This window comes from Varroa destructor, unplaced genomic scaffold (genome assembly GCF_002443255.2).
Source record: "Varroa destructor unplaced genomic scaffold, Vdes_3.0 BEIS01000007.1, whole genome shotgun sequence".
Classification (NCBI taxonomy): Eukaryota; Metazoa; Arthropoda; class Arachnida; order Mesostigmata; family Varroidae; genus Varroa; species Varroa destructor.
Window position 1 is genome coordinate 25,919,181 of NW_019211460.1, and position 14,904 is coordinate 25,934,084.

Here is a 14,904-nt window from a genome sequence, read left to right on the forward strand (position 1 = left end):
ACAACAGTGTGAGGTAATCGTCAACTTACCATATTCAAACTCAGTCATTCAGTTACCATCTGAACGTTCCCCAGTAATCTAACCATTGTCGCATTTCATTACTGGTAATGACGCGCAAGCTCATCGCTTCGTTTTTGACGACCTCAACGTAAACGTCCTTTTTTTTTTCTCTAACCTCGAAACAGAAAGAAATACTGGCAAATGGCTATAGCCACCCGGGGCCATCAACTAAATTCGTTGCACATCAAGCGTTGGTCACTTCGAAGTCACTGGTCGCCTACTGCAAACTACGACGACAATAGTGACTGACAAGTATGACCGACTGACCAGAGTCAAGTCCTCCGTCGTGACAATACATTTTCCCAAGTGCTCCGGTTCAGATAATAGGATATGAACCATCCCAAATAGTCAGCGCGCGAAAAAATCAACGCTGAGAGAAATGGGTGATTCAGGAAATCCAAGCCAGTGAGTCACTGCAAGCGGTAGAACGGAAGACTACTTGCAATTGCTAGCCATCGCGCTAATTAATGCACAATTAATGTATTAGCCAAACGACAGAATGACAAATGGATGACGTATAGTGTACTGTAATTGTTAGCGTTCATCCACGTTCACAACAGGTGTCGACAGGGCAGCAGAAGCAGACATTCGTGGAGCTGAACGACATCGTGATCTAGACACGATGATAAAAACCAAGTGTTGCTAGCGAACAGGCAAGGCACAAAGTGCAAAGCTGATATTGTAACGACGGAGGCCTTCCTCGCACGAGCGAACCGTCTCGTATCAATATGGGACGCATATTCTTAGCTATTTAATTTGACTGTAGCAAAGCGAATAAATGACACGTCTACTAAGCTTCTTTTCGAAGGTCCCGTAAGATAACAGTAAAGGTTTTCAATCACTCTTCTTTTAGGTCATTTAGGTGTCGCATCAACGAGTCGTAAGACAAATATCAGAGCATTTCCTAGCCTTTTCTAAGAAAGTTGAAATGACAGACAAGTAAAAATATCTTGTAACAGAACCCCGGCCACAGCATCACCATCATCAACATGAGACATTCGGTGTCCTCCGACTTCCTAGGCGAAGGCTGTAAACGGGGCTGTTGCTGAACTCACGCAAGACATTTCATCGATCACTTCTCTGCATCGTGACAGTCGTTTGCGGAGGCTTAATAGAAGGCCGGACTTCTAATTCCGCCCTGACAGAAGCCTCTCTATTCTTGTGTTATTGCCATATGCGCACGAGCCTATAATCTACCTACCTACATGGGCACCTCTATTTGCGAAAAGGTGATACCCCTGCTTCAACATTACTTTCGAGTACAGAGCGGGACAGCAGTTAAAACAGGGTGGCCTATTAGCAATATACACTTGAGCCCATATTCAGATTTCAGACGAATCACTCGCTGCCTGTCGTCCATCGCCATCAAGTATCTAACGCCTTCCGATCAGAGATCAGAAGACATGTGTGTTAAACAAGAAACATGCACCTTCTGGGCACGATTCTCTCGATGGGTCCAAGGTAGCGAGGGGTGGTCTTTCTCACTGGGATCTCATAAGCCCTTTAACCAGATAGCGATAGTCATTGCGGCATTTCGAAGACAGGAATGAGGGTGCAAATTGGCCGGCATTGGCCTCCTACGATGACTTGCAGAAGAGGTCTGTTAGAAGGAAATACCCCAGATATAGGACGTTAAATTAACGAGGCGAGATCAACGGAACGAATCAGTGGTAAACCTATTATGTCCTATCGAATACGAATAACGTTGTAAGATGATCTGTGCTATTTGTTTTAGGACGCGCTGTGTAATCTTTGAGTCACATTTGTTTTCCTGTCTAGGGAAATTTATAAAAGGTTTTATAAGTTCCACATTGGTTCACTTTACCAGCTACATCAATGTTTCGAGATACATTCAACAGCAGTATTAAATATACCCGATTTCTCCATAGCGCGATTTCTATTTAAACAACAGTCTGACGTTAGTTGACGTCGGTTGTGCGGTTGGCAAGCCGGACAACAATAAATTCAGTACTATTGCTATTCAATCCGTATGTTTTTTTTTTTTAAGTTCATTGCCTGATATGCGCATGCAGATAGAGCGTAGCGTTCGAAAACCCTTACAAAATACTAAACCTTCAGGCGGACGTTCAGCTATAACTGCATGACTGACCACTTCATGTAGACTTCTTGATCATTCATTTCAAAATTTAGCAGTTTACTCATTACGGACTTACAGCTGAGAGGTTGATTTCTTGCCCGCCATCTACTAATAGCCTATGTGCTACCGACGTTGATCAAAGCCCGCTGTGGTTCCGACGTATCGCTAATTCAAGTAATACTCATGAACTCAACGGTGGTCGTTCGGATACGCGCAAAATCTCTAACCTGTTATATTCAAATTCGAAGGTTCAACAAATGTCTAAAGACCGGCCGGTCAGCCATGAAATAGATGGTACCTGAAGGGTTTTACCCACTCTCAACAGAGGCCCCCTGCTTCCATCTTCTAGTTTTACTAACATCCGTCTCGAAAAAGCCGGAGTGCAACTGAAGTAGCTTCTAGCAGTACTATAAGCCTCCTAAAATACGTGCGGGCGTGGAGCTCCGCCTAAAACCCCACGACAATAAAAGGTCGGCATCAGTCAGCTTCTCATCTTTGCATAACCATTTTTCTGCCGCTCAATAAACATCTGAGTTGGAAGTATCTAGTCGTTGCACGTTCGTAGTTGGCCTGCGATATCAATGAGGCCGTCCATGTGCCCACAGCATGCCGTATGCTTGAGGGGGCGCTTCCGACAGATCTCATTTGTGTGGCACAGTGGATCGATGGATTTGTTGTGGTGCTAATGAAAATAACGATATTAAACATGTTCTGGGTGACGACCACTTCGCTATTGCTGATTGAGGCCATATCAAGCCAAAGACACATGGGTTGAACTCTTTGCAACATCTCGTTACTATGACTGCAGCTACTGAACTGTTGGCACTATGCTGGCAGTGATCAGTTCGAAGAAATCGCTTGGAATCGCTGGTTACCAGGAGGGCTGACTCTGAAGCGGAAAGGCCAATGTATTTTGGCGAAAAAATTTATTTAATCATTCCTGGCCTGTGCAATTGATTTTGGCTCATTGAAGCGAGTTCGTAGAACTCATCTGCTTCGGCTCTTCGCTATCCAAGATAGCCAGTTTCGTGGTTCTAGAGTTTTACGATCGCCGACCAGGTGACGTCAGTTCACGCAGCAAACAATACCCTCGGTCATACGACCCACTAAATAAAATTAAGACTCAAAAACAATCTTGTCTTCTTGAGTTGTATCCAGTGGGCCGTTTTCTGGAGGTAATGCCATCGATCGTGTTATCTTACCGATCAATTCAGAATCAGAACAGGATTGCTTTACGACGAAAATAACGTTTTGTCAATTGGTAAGTGTTAATCTATTTTTCCCTCCAGCCATCAATTCAGCCTGTACCAGCGCCTTCCCCCGTACAAAGCGTAATACTTTTGAAACGTTACGACTATAGCGATTTTAACTTCTAGTACCTAAGAGATTTGTAGCTGTTGTACATCATATGAAGCAAATTGTTTGTATTGGAGAGCATGTGTTAATCAAACTATGGCCTATGTTGTACAATTGGACCTTATGATGGCCTAGATTCTAATACGTTTGGCACGCACTTGGTTGTTTTTGCCCATGACCATAGATGGAAATCCTTCATGAAAAAAAATTTCAAGCTATCCAACAAACAAGAAGTGGGGTTTTAGCACTTCGAAGACACTGAAGATCTCGCTTTGCCAGTAACGTCAGCATTTTACACCTATGAGACTAAGGCAGAGCAGATTCTAAATATTATAAAAAGCAGGCCATATAAAATCGTTGCAGATCTCCAAAAAAAACCGTTCATAAAATGTTTTATATGAATTGCATTCTATGTTGTTCTGATATTCCACGTTCTGCCGACGTTAACCTCTGCCGCCACTAGACGTTGCAAACGTAATAGAGGGATACGAGCGTATTCCTTTCAACAGCATTTCGAAACCGCTATGACAATCAGAGATGTCCCAGATCAATTCCATTGGAATTCACTCGTACAAGTTACATCATTCAGTATTACCATTCGATTCTTTTAATCACTAGATCAGAGATGTACTGTCCCTGAAATGATCCAGTGGTAGTATTTTTACTTACTAAACTCAGGGACGGGTGGTAGGCTAGCTCAGTAGTTGGGCGTACATACGCTTCGTTTCGTGCCGAGCGCCAGTTCTCTGAACGAACGTCAGTACTGGACGTAAGGCTCAAATCATCCATTTGATTAGATATCTACCACAGCATGTAATTATAATAAGTATCCGAACATTGGCATAGAAAGACGCAATGATGTGGCCAGATTTATTTCGCCTAACGCTGCGAGCTTCGTACATTAAAGTAGAGACAGTGGGACATGAACGAAAAAGAATGAATGATGAGTTCTTCCAGAACAATCAACGAGTTAAACCAATCGAACTCATGTATACACGTGAAGATTTTGTGTGAAGGCAATCCAATTAACCCTTAACAAATCAATATTTACACACAGTGCCGATTTAGCGAACTTGAATGTGGAGTTCCGGTATTTTGATTGACCTTCTCGAGTGATAAGGCAGCAAATAGGCTGGGGTAATATTAGTACGTTTCGTCTTTCGCTTACATAAAATTAAAAAAAAAAAGGTTTGTTTTCTGGTTCCGCCAGTTCTAAGCAAAAGCTTTTTTAGTTCGCTATTCAATTTTGTCCGAAGAATCATGCTCATACTTACAGGATCGTTAAATACTATAGGACCAAGGCGTTTCACTTTGATCGACTTTGGGCCGACGTACTTTGAGACGGTAACAACTGTTAGGCCTGGACCCTCGCGTCCCTCAAACTCGCTGATTGAAATCAGGGCAGCCGATTGTTCGTATTATCATATGTTTTTATGCCGTATAGATTGAAATGACGCATGATATAGCGTTGTGCTTACTATACGTGAATTCAGATCGTCTCAGACTCAGCTCGAAACTTTGTAACTTAACTTTCTTAGATACTCTTTCTTCGTCAGGACCTAGATAGTTTTTCCGCTGCCAGACAACTGTTTCGTTGAAATATAGGAAGGGTGTTTGATACTGGCGATGGCCTGCCTTGAGCGCCTTGGAAAACAAGTTTCGCTGCGGCACTTAAGCCATAGAGTAAAACCATTTTGTGTGATATAACCGAACACTTAGCAGCGTTAGAAGATTCTATCTGGGGCCACAAGGGCAGCAACAGTCTCCAAGTCGATCGGGGCCCCTCTGTCAAGATACGTTTCTAATTGTTAAGCGAACTAAGGCTTCGAGTAACGGACACTTCTCGATCACCCCCTCTGGGTACCTCCTACAGATGAAAATTCTGGCAGGTGATGACACAACAGCTTTAAACTAGCCAACACCGCTACAACAATCAAGGCTGTGCTAACCGTTCGAGCCGAACACGCGATGGACCAAGGCCCCAGTTTGAAACAGACGAAGATTTTCTAGCTATTGCCATGAATGAATATGCTGTATTATATGGCAATTCATTATTGAAAGCAAGATTCGAGTTGAGAACAAGTTAGCTTCATTCCCAGATAAGCAGAGCTAAAGCGTTACGCTGTGCCTTTAAAAGTCGCATAAGCCTCCCTTGAACTCTCTAAACCTAGCTTCGTTCGCGCGTTACATATCGCTCATCGTCTTAACAAAACCTTCGCTCAGAAGGCCAGCGGTGAAGAAACGTGGTGCATGGACTCTTCATGAAATACTTAGAATACGGGACAAGTGATTCGGACCTTTCGGGCCGAAGGCGACAATCAAATGCAGTTGCAGTCTATAGTACTTCACTTAAAATCAGGCGGGCTATATACTAACAGAGTGTGCCCACGTACAATGCATACACAGTCCCGGTCAGACAGACCCTACGCACGCGTGGCATACAAACACCCAGATCTACTTTGGTGACAAAAGATCTATTTGGAGCAAAGCTAACAGACTTGAAAAACAGAAAAAGACGCCAAACGGCATCTCTAACCAGTGCCTGACGATGAAATCCCTTTGTTGCTCTGCGCCTGGTCTAACTGGCATTCACTTTAGCCGCCGCGCTAAGCGACGGTTGCTGTATCGAAAGCAAGCGACGCGTTAGCTTCACTAAAACATACGCTTCCGTGTCTCGACGACGGTTCAGAGAATCTTAGGCATGCAAAAAATGGTACGAGAAATGTCCTTGTCCCTGCCTCGATAACCGATGCGCAGGTGAAGTCAGATTGCCGCCTTAAATGCAACTAGGTACAAGGTGTACGAACTAGAGTTACTGAGAGCTTATAGACGACAGGATGTCGGTTCGGAATGCGCTAGTAGTCTGTGTTTACAACCTATTACTGTAGCTAGAAGAAAGGTCTAACTAGGATGTCGCGATCATGTGTGATCGGTTTCGAGGATTTCGAAAACTTTCTTTTTTATTCACTCTAATGCGACTCCTCAGCAAACGTTACCCTAGTTCAATTACGTACTTTGTGTTCTATAAAGTTTCTCTCTAGCGATGCCTCGTTATCCAATAAGTCTGTTAGTTTGGTAAAATGTGCATAACGGACACGTATATCCAGATGCTACGTTCTGTCCAAATGTTGAAGTAAATCGCGACGTATAGAATCGGTGATAAACTGTTCAACGCAAAACAATATTAGACACACACACTTAGGTCAATAAGTACACAGGTGTCATACCGGGTGCTATTATGATTCAATGGCGTGTATTTATATACTGTTATCAATTATGTCTCGGTTACATAATTCAGTTTTCTGCTTTGATCTAGGCGCCATTGCAACTCGAAAGTAAGCTCTCTCCTATGTACAATGGCGTATGGTAAAAATAGCGGTAACCGCAATTAGTGCGTGGAAGCATCGTTTCCACGTAACAATGTGATCGCTACTAGACGTGCTCCCTGTGCAAGGCATCATGCCAACTCTCGTATTTCGACACAATATTTCTTTGTATATATATGTACGTGGGGTCGTCTGGTCCCCTCTTTCTGAGGAGCCATTGCCGCCCCATATTGAGTACTTAGGTATATGAGCTTGACAGACGCAAGCCGTAACTCGGAGACAACCATTCTGCCGTCACGCATGGATACTTTATAGCGTACAGAATCATAAAGAAACTTAATGGCGCCAGATTTACTAGACTCTGATGGCACATTCAACAGACACCTTCAACGTGGGGCAGAAACAAATAAAAATACCTACAAAAGTAACAAAATTGCGCAACGATGACAGACACACTCATATGCGAAGGTAAGACTCGAAATCATCATTTCATCACGATGTATAATTTTTGTTGAGAGCATTTGTCAAGCTTACTTTTTCTACGTTTTTGTAAAAGCTGTTAGACTTAACGCCTGCCACAAAACTAGACGAAGTGCTGAGGTTGTTGGGTCACATATTTAATTGGATTTATGTTGTGGTATAGTTGCGCAGAGTATGCACATCTAGACCAGGTCAGCGTAGCTTCGGTCGTTCTGGGTGTCTTTCCCAAAATCGTATCATATCTTGTATTACTATCACTGCTTAGATAAATGGATAGATGATCAGTGAGCTCATTTGAAGTCCGCCGAAGGGGCTCAGTCTCAATTTCACGTCTGGTTGCTTCATGGTTAGTTGCTATTAATTTACAAAGCCGCTCTTTTTGTTCCGTTAATTGAAAGCACCGTTTAATGTTACGCAGCAGCACCTCCCCTGCCACTATGTATCCATATCGTAAGTGATAACGGTCGATATAAGTTAATATAATACGTTTTACTTAACTATAATAACTCGTATCCTTTTATTCTGCTATTACTAGTCATTTACAGTTCTCGTCAATTTTTCTAATAAATTCTGCCTCGTCCATTTAGGATTCATTTATTGATTTCATTATCACTTAATCAAGACAATTTGAACACGGTGACGTAATAGAGACTTTCCTTTCCGCAATTATCTAAATATACGGAAGTGCAAAGTCATATATTATTTGATTTGGCTTCGTTAAACGTCTTGCTTTACCACCCACCTGGCTGCAGGCAATTTAATTATGGATGGACATACGCGCAACCCCCCAGTGACTCAAATGAATACTGGATGCCAGCCTAGGCAACTACTACGATCGGCTAACCTCTTCGGGTCGAACTTACCGAACCTGCCTTCACCGGTCTTCGCTACCGTCCAGGATACCCTCCCCCCGCCCCTTTACCCCCACCCTATTCCTACGTTGTCTAACTCATCATCGTTAAACTCGTCGAAGCGCTGCCGCAACATGGCTGCTGAGAGTAATACTTAGGCTTTTGAAGTTTCCCGCCAGTTTTCTGCTGTCAGACATCGTTGCTACCGCTCTCGTCACGGTGTGCCCCTGTGATATACGTATTAACGGAGGCAACAGCGAGAGCTGCAGATTCGATCTGTTTCGCCAAATTACACCGTTGTTGTTCCCGCGTCTGCTAAGCGGCGCTGCCACTACAGCCGCGGAGAGACGAAGGCTCGATGCAGTAGCCGGCAGCATAGCGGTCGAACGAATCTACGAATTACAGTAAAGGGCGATAGACAGGAGTTCCATTTGGCAGGGTCACCTCTGGCTATATCTTGTTGTTTCTTTTGTGCCCACGATTTTTATAGTGCTACTTAACTTTTTCGTTACGTTGACGCCCTGCCTGTCCCACCGCTTCGGTGTCTCGTGACTATCTTTTCTACGTTGAGTTTTGCCTTCACGATGGCGGCACTAGTCACTCGACATTTGTACAGCATTAAATATAGTATAAACACACAAATGGATTCACTAGCAGTACCAAAAAGGAGAATTAATGTTTGGGTCGGCGACAATGGACTTCTCGTCCAGCAACAATTAATAAACTAAAGTGAATTGTTCCGTATGTTGCTGCCAGAATAAACGGCCTCACATAGGTCGCCTGTTCGCAGTTGCCGTTGTTCTCGCCATCTCTCTCTGATAGCCGTCTCTAACCCTTTATCGCGATTATCACAAACGCACTCCTATTATTAATTTTATTGGCTCATTATGATTATTGCGCTATCTTCATTCTTCTATCATGCCGTCCTGCTCCGCTTAGCACAAAAGTAACCGAATGGTTTCACCTATACAATGACAGATTCATTTATTACACGGTTCTGCCGTAAACAGCTCATGCGGGCCTTGTCGAAAACAGTAACGAACGAAATAAAATCGTGGCTCCATCATATAACTGTTACGTATATACGCACCGCTCGATTACGGATGCGTATATCGATGATTTCCTCAGAACCGCTCGAGAATATTGGCTGTCATTTTTAGCAACTTCATTTGACGCAAACGTTACTATAGATGAGCAAAATGATGACATGGCACTCTTTATATACTATAGTAGTCAATGGTGGTTCATTGGTTGTAATGACTGCCATATCATAAGCGCCCCCCTTCCCCGTTAACAAGCTTTTATGGACAAAAGCTAGTAAACTTCTACCATCGGCCCCAGCAGCGCAGGTGATCTTATCTATGCCACAGTCACCCAATCGGACTATATGCACGTGTACGAGTAAATTGTATTATCAGCCTCGTTCCTTTCTTCAATCTGCTACAGACCACGTAGTAAACCCAGTTGCTTGTCTGCCACATTGAAACGTTCATGCAAACCGAAGAGAGCAAAATGAACGAAAGAAAAGCAAAGCAAACCAAACATACACAAAAAACGTTTCATTATAGAGGACGGGTACAAGAGGAATGGCAGCGACGTGCAAGATACTGGCGTATGAGAAGTCCGACAGGGTGGAAGTCACGGATATAGGCTCCTTGTTATTTCCCTTTCCGCTATTTTTAAATTTTAGGAAAAGATGTCACCAGGACCAAACTCCAACCTTTTGTGAGTAGGCCTTACAATAGAAGGAGATCAGTCCTTGTTGGCTCGCCCTTCGACATTGAGAGTGTTCTTATCTACGAGTAATCTTCGACTTTCTGAAGCAAGTCTGCTTAGGATTATTCTATTAATACTAGAGACAACGAAAGGCGATGTAGTCGATTCAAGGAATCAGCGTCGTCAGAAATACACGCACGCATGCATCAACAGGCGCCGTTTAAACCCACCGTTTGCTTCGACTGTTGCGCTCTTTGGCGGCCAATACCTGGGGCGCGGAAGACGTGTGCAAAGCAGAAAAGACGTCCATATTTTGTTCGGACACTGGAATGACCTTGGGTTTTCGCTAAACTATATATTGGTTGTGCGTTTTAGCAGTTTTATTTGAGGCAAAAGTTACCATAACGACAATCTATATGAGTGGTATTCAGCAACCGCGTGACGGGTAACCAGGGGAATAAACTGAAGGATATAACAGTACGGTAGAAAGGTCCAGATTGGGAACGCGTTGAGGCAGGAATAATGTATTCGTGTCATAAGACATTCAGTCTTGAATAAGTAAATAGAACCAAAGCAAAATACTGAGCAGCAAGAACTATGCAAATAAGAAATCTGCCAATGCATGCTCAATGACAAAAACATTTCTAAACTTGCCTGAGTGAGTACAGCTTGTGTTACGCGTCGCTACTTTTTCGGCTGCTTACGATAATTAGATAACAACAAGAGGTATCTATTAACGCTGCAATCTATAACAAAACACCGGGCAGTTCCGACGGTCTTTTTACTATATGCGCAATTATCATAGAAATTATAGTGGTTTCCTGGCGCCCTAACGACAGTTGAGTACCAAAGAAATCATGAAACTTTTTCCATAAAAATACATATATTTATCGGCATATGATATGTACGTAGCTGTACGAAATGAGCAGGGTAGAACGTCGATCACCTACACTTCTTTCCAGACAGGAAGAGGGCGCCCCACGGACAATTTGAGTCTAAAAGATAGTACAGGAATTGAGGTCAAGCGTATGCCAGAGAGAATCGGCACGCAGCCACTTTAAATCGGGTATATGTCTCTACTACAGATCATCCAGTCAGAATAAGCAAGAGCTTTCGATAAATTTGAAGCTAGTGCAGCAAAGATCACAAAAGCGCTTGCTTAACGCTCGGACGAAGACAAGATCTGATCTGTCTAGAGAACACCGCTATTTGCACTATGCTCATTCTTGTGGTTACGTGTTAAAAAGTTTGCTGCAGTGGTTTCTAGAGCAGATCTTCAAGCAGACGCATTTACGGCGAGCAAGTGAAACCTGAACATTCGGTGTTCGTGCATCTGACAAAACACGTCTGACTCATTGAGTCATTATTTGACAGCGAAATCAATGGATTCGATCTCTGCCTAGTCGAGCCCAAGTTATATTCGCAAAACGCTAAGTATATTCCCTTCGGTGTATATACACAATGAATAATAACCTTCACGATATAATCGTACCACTAACTACGACATGTTTCGTGTCCATACGTTTTGTGGCGTATATCTTCCTTGTGAATGTTTTGTACGAAACATGTCATACCTATACATCTCCTCGTTCTAATGGTACGCTTCTTTACAGTGCTAACACATGTCACGGGAGTAAGTAAAATGAAACAATAACGCGAGTGATATTCAACTTACTATTAGAAAATTAATAAGACAGCGCTCAAATACGGTCCTGCAGAAGGTGCGCAGGAGGGAAAAGGACAACAGAGTTACCTAGTCAAATCTACCGCTGAGCTCTATGGGCAGTTCTCGGTATGTATCCCGTCTCGGTCACTGGACCTATAAATTGCTCATGTCCAATTGTCGGTCGACCGCCCGATCCACTGTCATTAACGATCATACTACTTGTTTACCAGCAGAGGTCGCTGCTCGCCGCTGGCGTGGGAACGGCAATTGTTTCGAATCGATAGCGTTAGTCGTCATAAGCAACGGCGCAGCGCAACGATTCGAGACAACCAGGATGTATAGTAACATAGGCACCTAACGATGGAGTTAACATCGCTAGCGCTAGCCAGTTTAGAAATCGATATTGAGGACAACTGGGGAGGGGGTGGACAGATGCTCCGGGGCCCGTGCTGCGTCCATGCTGATATGCATTGTATAATAAGTACGTACGTATGTATCTGCACAGTTATGACAAATACTCTGAATAATGTTGAAGATGGCGTCGCGTTTGATAACAGAAGATGTGTTGCAATTGAGCGGATCGTACAGAAGCCCTCTAAAAAGCACATTTAACAACTGAAAGCGTTAAAAAAATTCAGCCAATATAAATATAACAGTGCAATGTCGAAACAGACTATGCTCCGTATATACTTCTATTTTTTTTTTGTACGTTTCATGATAAAATTAGATATTGAACACGTTCGTATTCAATACAAGACACTGATCCATTTTTGATGTCGTAGTGGGCTATGCTATACGCTTAATCATCTTGTTAAAAAAAAATTTTGCTTAATTATCTAGTGCTTAATTATCTATGTTAGCGGAAATCATCACACTATCGCCGCTTACTTTTATTGATTCCTTGAGACAACAGATAAACCTATATTTTCCCTATGTAGCCATTATGATTCAATAATGCCCGAACGGCCAGCAACTACCCAAGTATGCAGTCTTATATCGCGCAGTCATCAATTTGTGTTATATTTGGTGCTAAATACGACTAAACGCACGATCATACCCAAGTAATATTTATAATTTAGTGTCCTATACATTCATCTATTCACGTATCACTTCGTTTGAGCACTCTGTCAGGCTGATAGCCCTGCTTCTATATTTTTAGTAACATTTTTTTTCCAGTTAAATTTTCGTTCTGGTTGTTTCTGTTATTGCTGTACACACCTAAAAGTTTTATCACAACTAAAAGAATCGAGCGCCGTCTACTCAAATAGTTCCGCTCAAAAATCACCCATGAACCTATTGTGAATACCGTCATGCACAGGAAAACGCTCGCGTTTCCTGTAGAAACATTTTTGATAGAAACTAGGGGGTCTGCCTCAATAGCCGATGTTATCGCTACGGGTGCTTGCAATAAAATGATAAACCACTTGAAAAGATCCTGCTTATATAGCCGCTCCGTCCATCACGCACCCTGTTAAGATGCTGAGAAGTTATGCCGCGAAATGACTGGTAAAACTAAGCAGTCACTTCGCTGTATAAAAAGCAATACAAATCACAACACGACACGCTCGCTGGTGCTTTACAGTCAACAACTACACAACTGAAAACATAGAAAGACTCATTGGACTCGGAAACCATGGATACCTCATTGTCGGCTACGAATCTCCTCCTGCGACTGGCGCTGTTCACCTCTAAGGGTATGTTCGGTATAGTACACCCGAACTTTCAACTCTGTCAAATCTAAATTGCCAGCTTGCTCTCATTTCGAAGCTGCACGTGGAACAGAAAATCGTATTGCTCGATGGAGTATTGCTCGAAGTCTGGTTCCTTTCAAGAATTCGGAACATCAATATCTCAAGGCCATAGAAGCGACTTGGAAGGAGCAATTAATTCTCTTCTTCATGACAAAAAAAAAGCATATCTGATGTGGCTAAATTACACCCCTCTACGTATCATAGAGGCTTATATGAACTACGAAATCTATTGGTTCCAGTTGGGCCTACGAAGTTTCGATCGCCTGTTTATATCCTTTATGGTCCGACACGTACGGGCAAATCCAGGGCTGCTGCTAAGATTGCTTCTACCGGCAGGGTATAGTACAAGAATAGGTCTCAATGGTGGCATAACTATCAACAGGAGGAAACGGTCATTTTAGACGACTTTTATGGATGGCTTCCATGAAATGAACTCCTCACAATCTGCGATCGGTACCGATATCAAGTTGAAAAAAGGATCCCACGAAGAATTCAATTTTAGTATTAGAAGCATAGGTAAAAAAGTTAGCATACATTACAACAGCTGATACTATACATTTAAATCTATACATCTATATTTACGAGTAGCTGGAGTAGAATCATTAGGCATAACATACTCAGACCAACCAATAATTGGTCCATTCAAAGCTGTAGCATTTGTTCCAATAGGAACCCATAATGATCTATAGGTTCACTAATTAAAAAAGAACTTATATTTTGTACATAAATTTAGGAGTATATCTAAAAACTTGATTATGATGTATAAGGCCGGCTTGCTGTTGTAGAAAATATGACAATAATCCAGGAACAGAACTTCCTATATGAGAACTTACTATATGATAACTGATAGCTCCGGATTCTAGACAATTTCATTTAAATCCTCAGGTACGATGCACAATATATATTTTAATATTTTAAAATGAGTATACTGATCACCTACTTCCTTACGAATATCTGGCAATATATTCGCTGAATATAAATTTATGAATTCCTTCTTGATTACCTATATGTATTCATAAATCCTAACGTGGTTGGGTTTCCAACAGAGCTGTACAGGCTAAACGAATTACTAGGGCGAAACAACAACAAAAAAGGCCAAGTCCTCAGGAAGACGACGCATAGATAGGCCACGTCCAATGTGCATCGCCTAGAGTTCGCCAACGCACAACAGAACGACGTAAACAATTCGAAAGACGACACTGGCTCATAACATGCATTCTTAAAGACACGCTTATGTCTGTTCGTAAAACCGGTCTGACAACAACTAAACTGCAGAAGCAGAAGCGGCTAAAATACTTACGAATACACTTCGTGGCTTACTTGAGAAGGACTCAATAGAGCCGAAGAAAAAATCAGCCACCGAAATATACCTAACAAACTAAGGCACTTCGCAAAACCACAACTACTACCTTTCTACCTTTTTTGACAAGAAGACTCGTTGTTTAAATGCTACTTTCTACTGTAGATATACGTATCACCCCCTCACAAATAACGTATGCCTGCATGAGCTCTATGCATTTTGGTGCTACGTTGTAGCCGCTTTGCTCAGCAACGATTGGGGAATTTACGTAGGGTAGAAATGAAAAGTGTGCGCCCCCAC

At 42.5% G+C, this 14,904-nt stretch overlaps 1 protein-coding gene across 2 annotated transcripts in view; it reads right to left on the reverse strand.

The window, feature by feature from the left end:
- Positions 1-14,904, reverse strand: part of hwt (SH2 domain-containing adapter heavyweight) — a 103,685-nt gene that overhangs the window by 82,975 nt on the left and 5,806 nt on the right. The gene's annotated exons all lie outside the window — the stretch shown is intronic.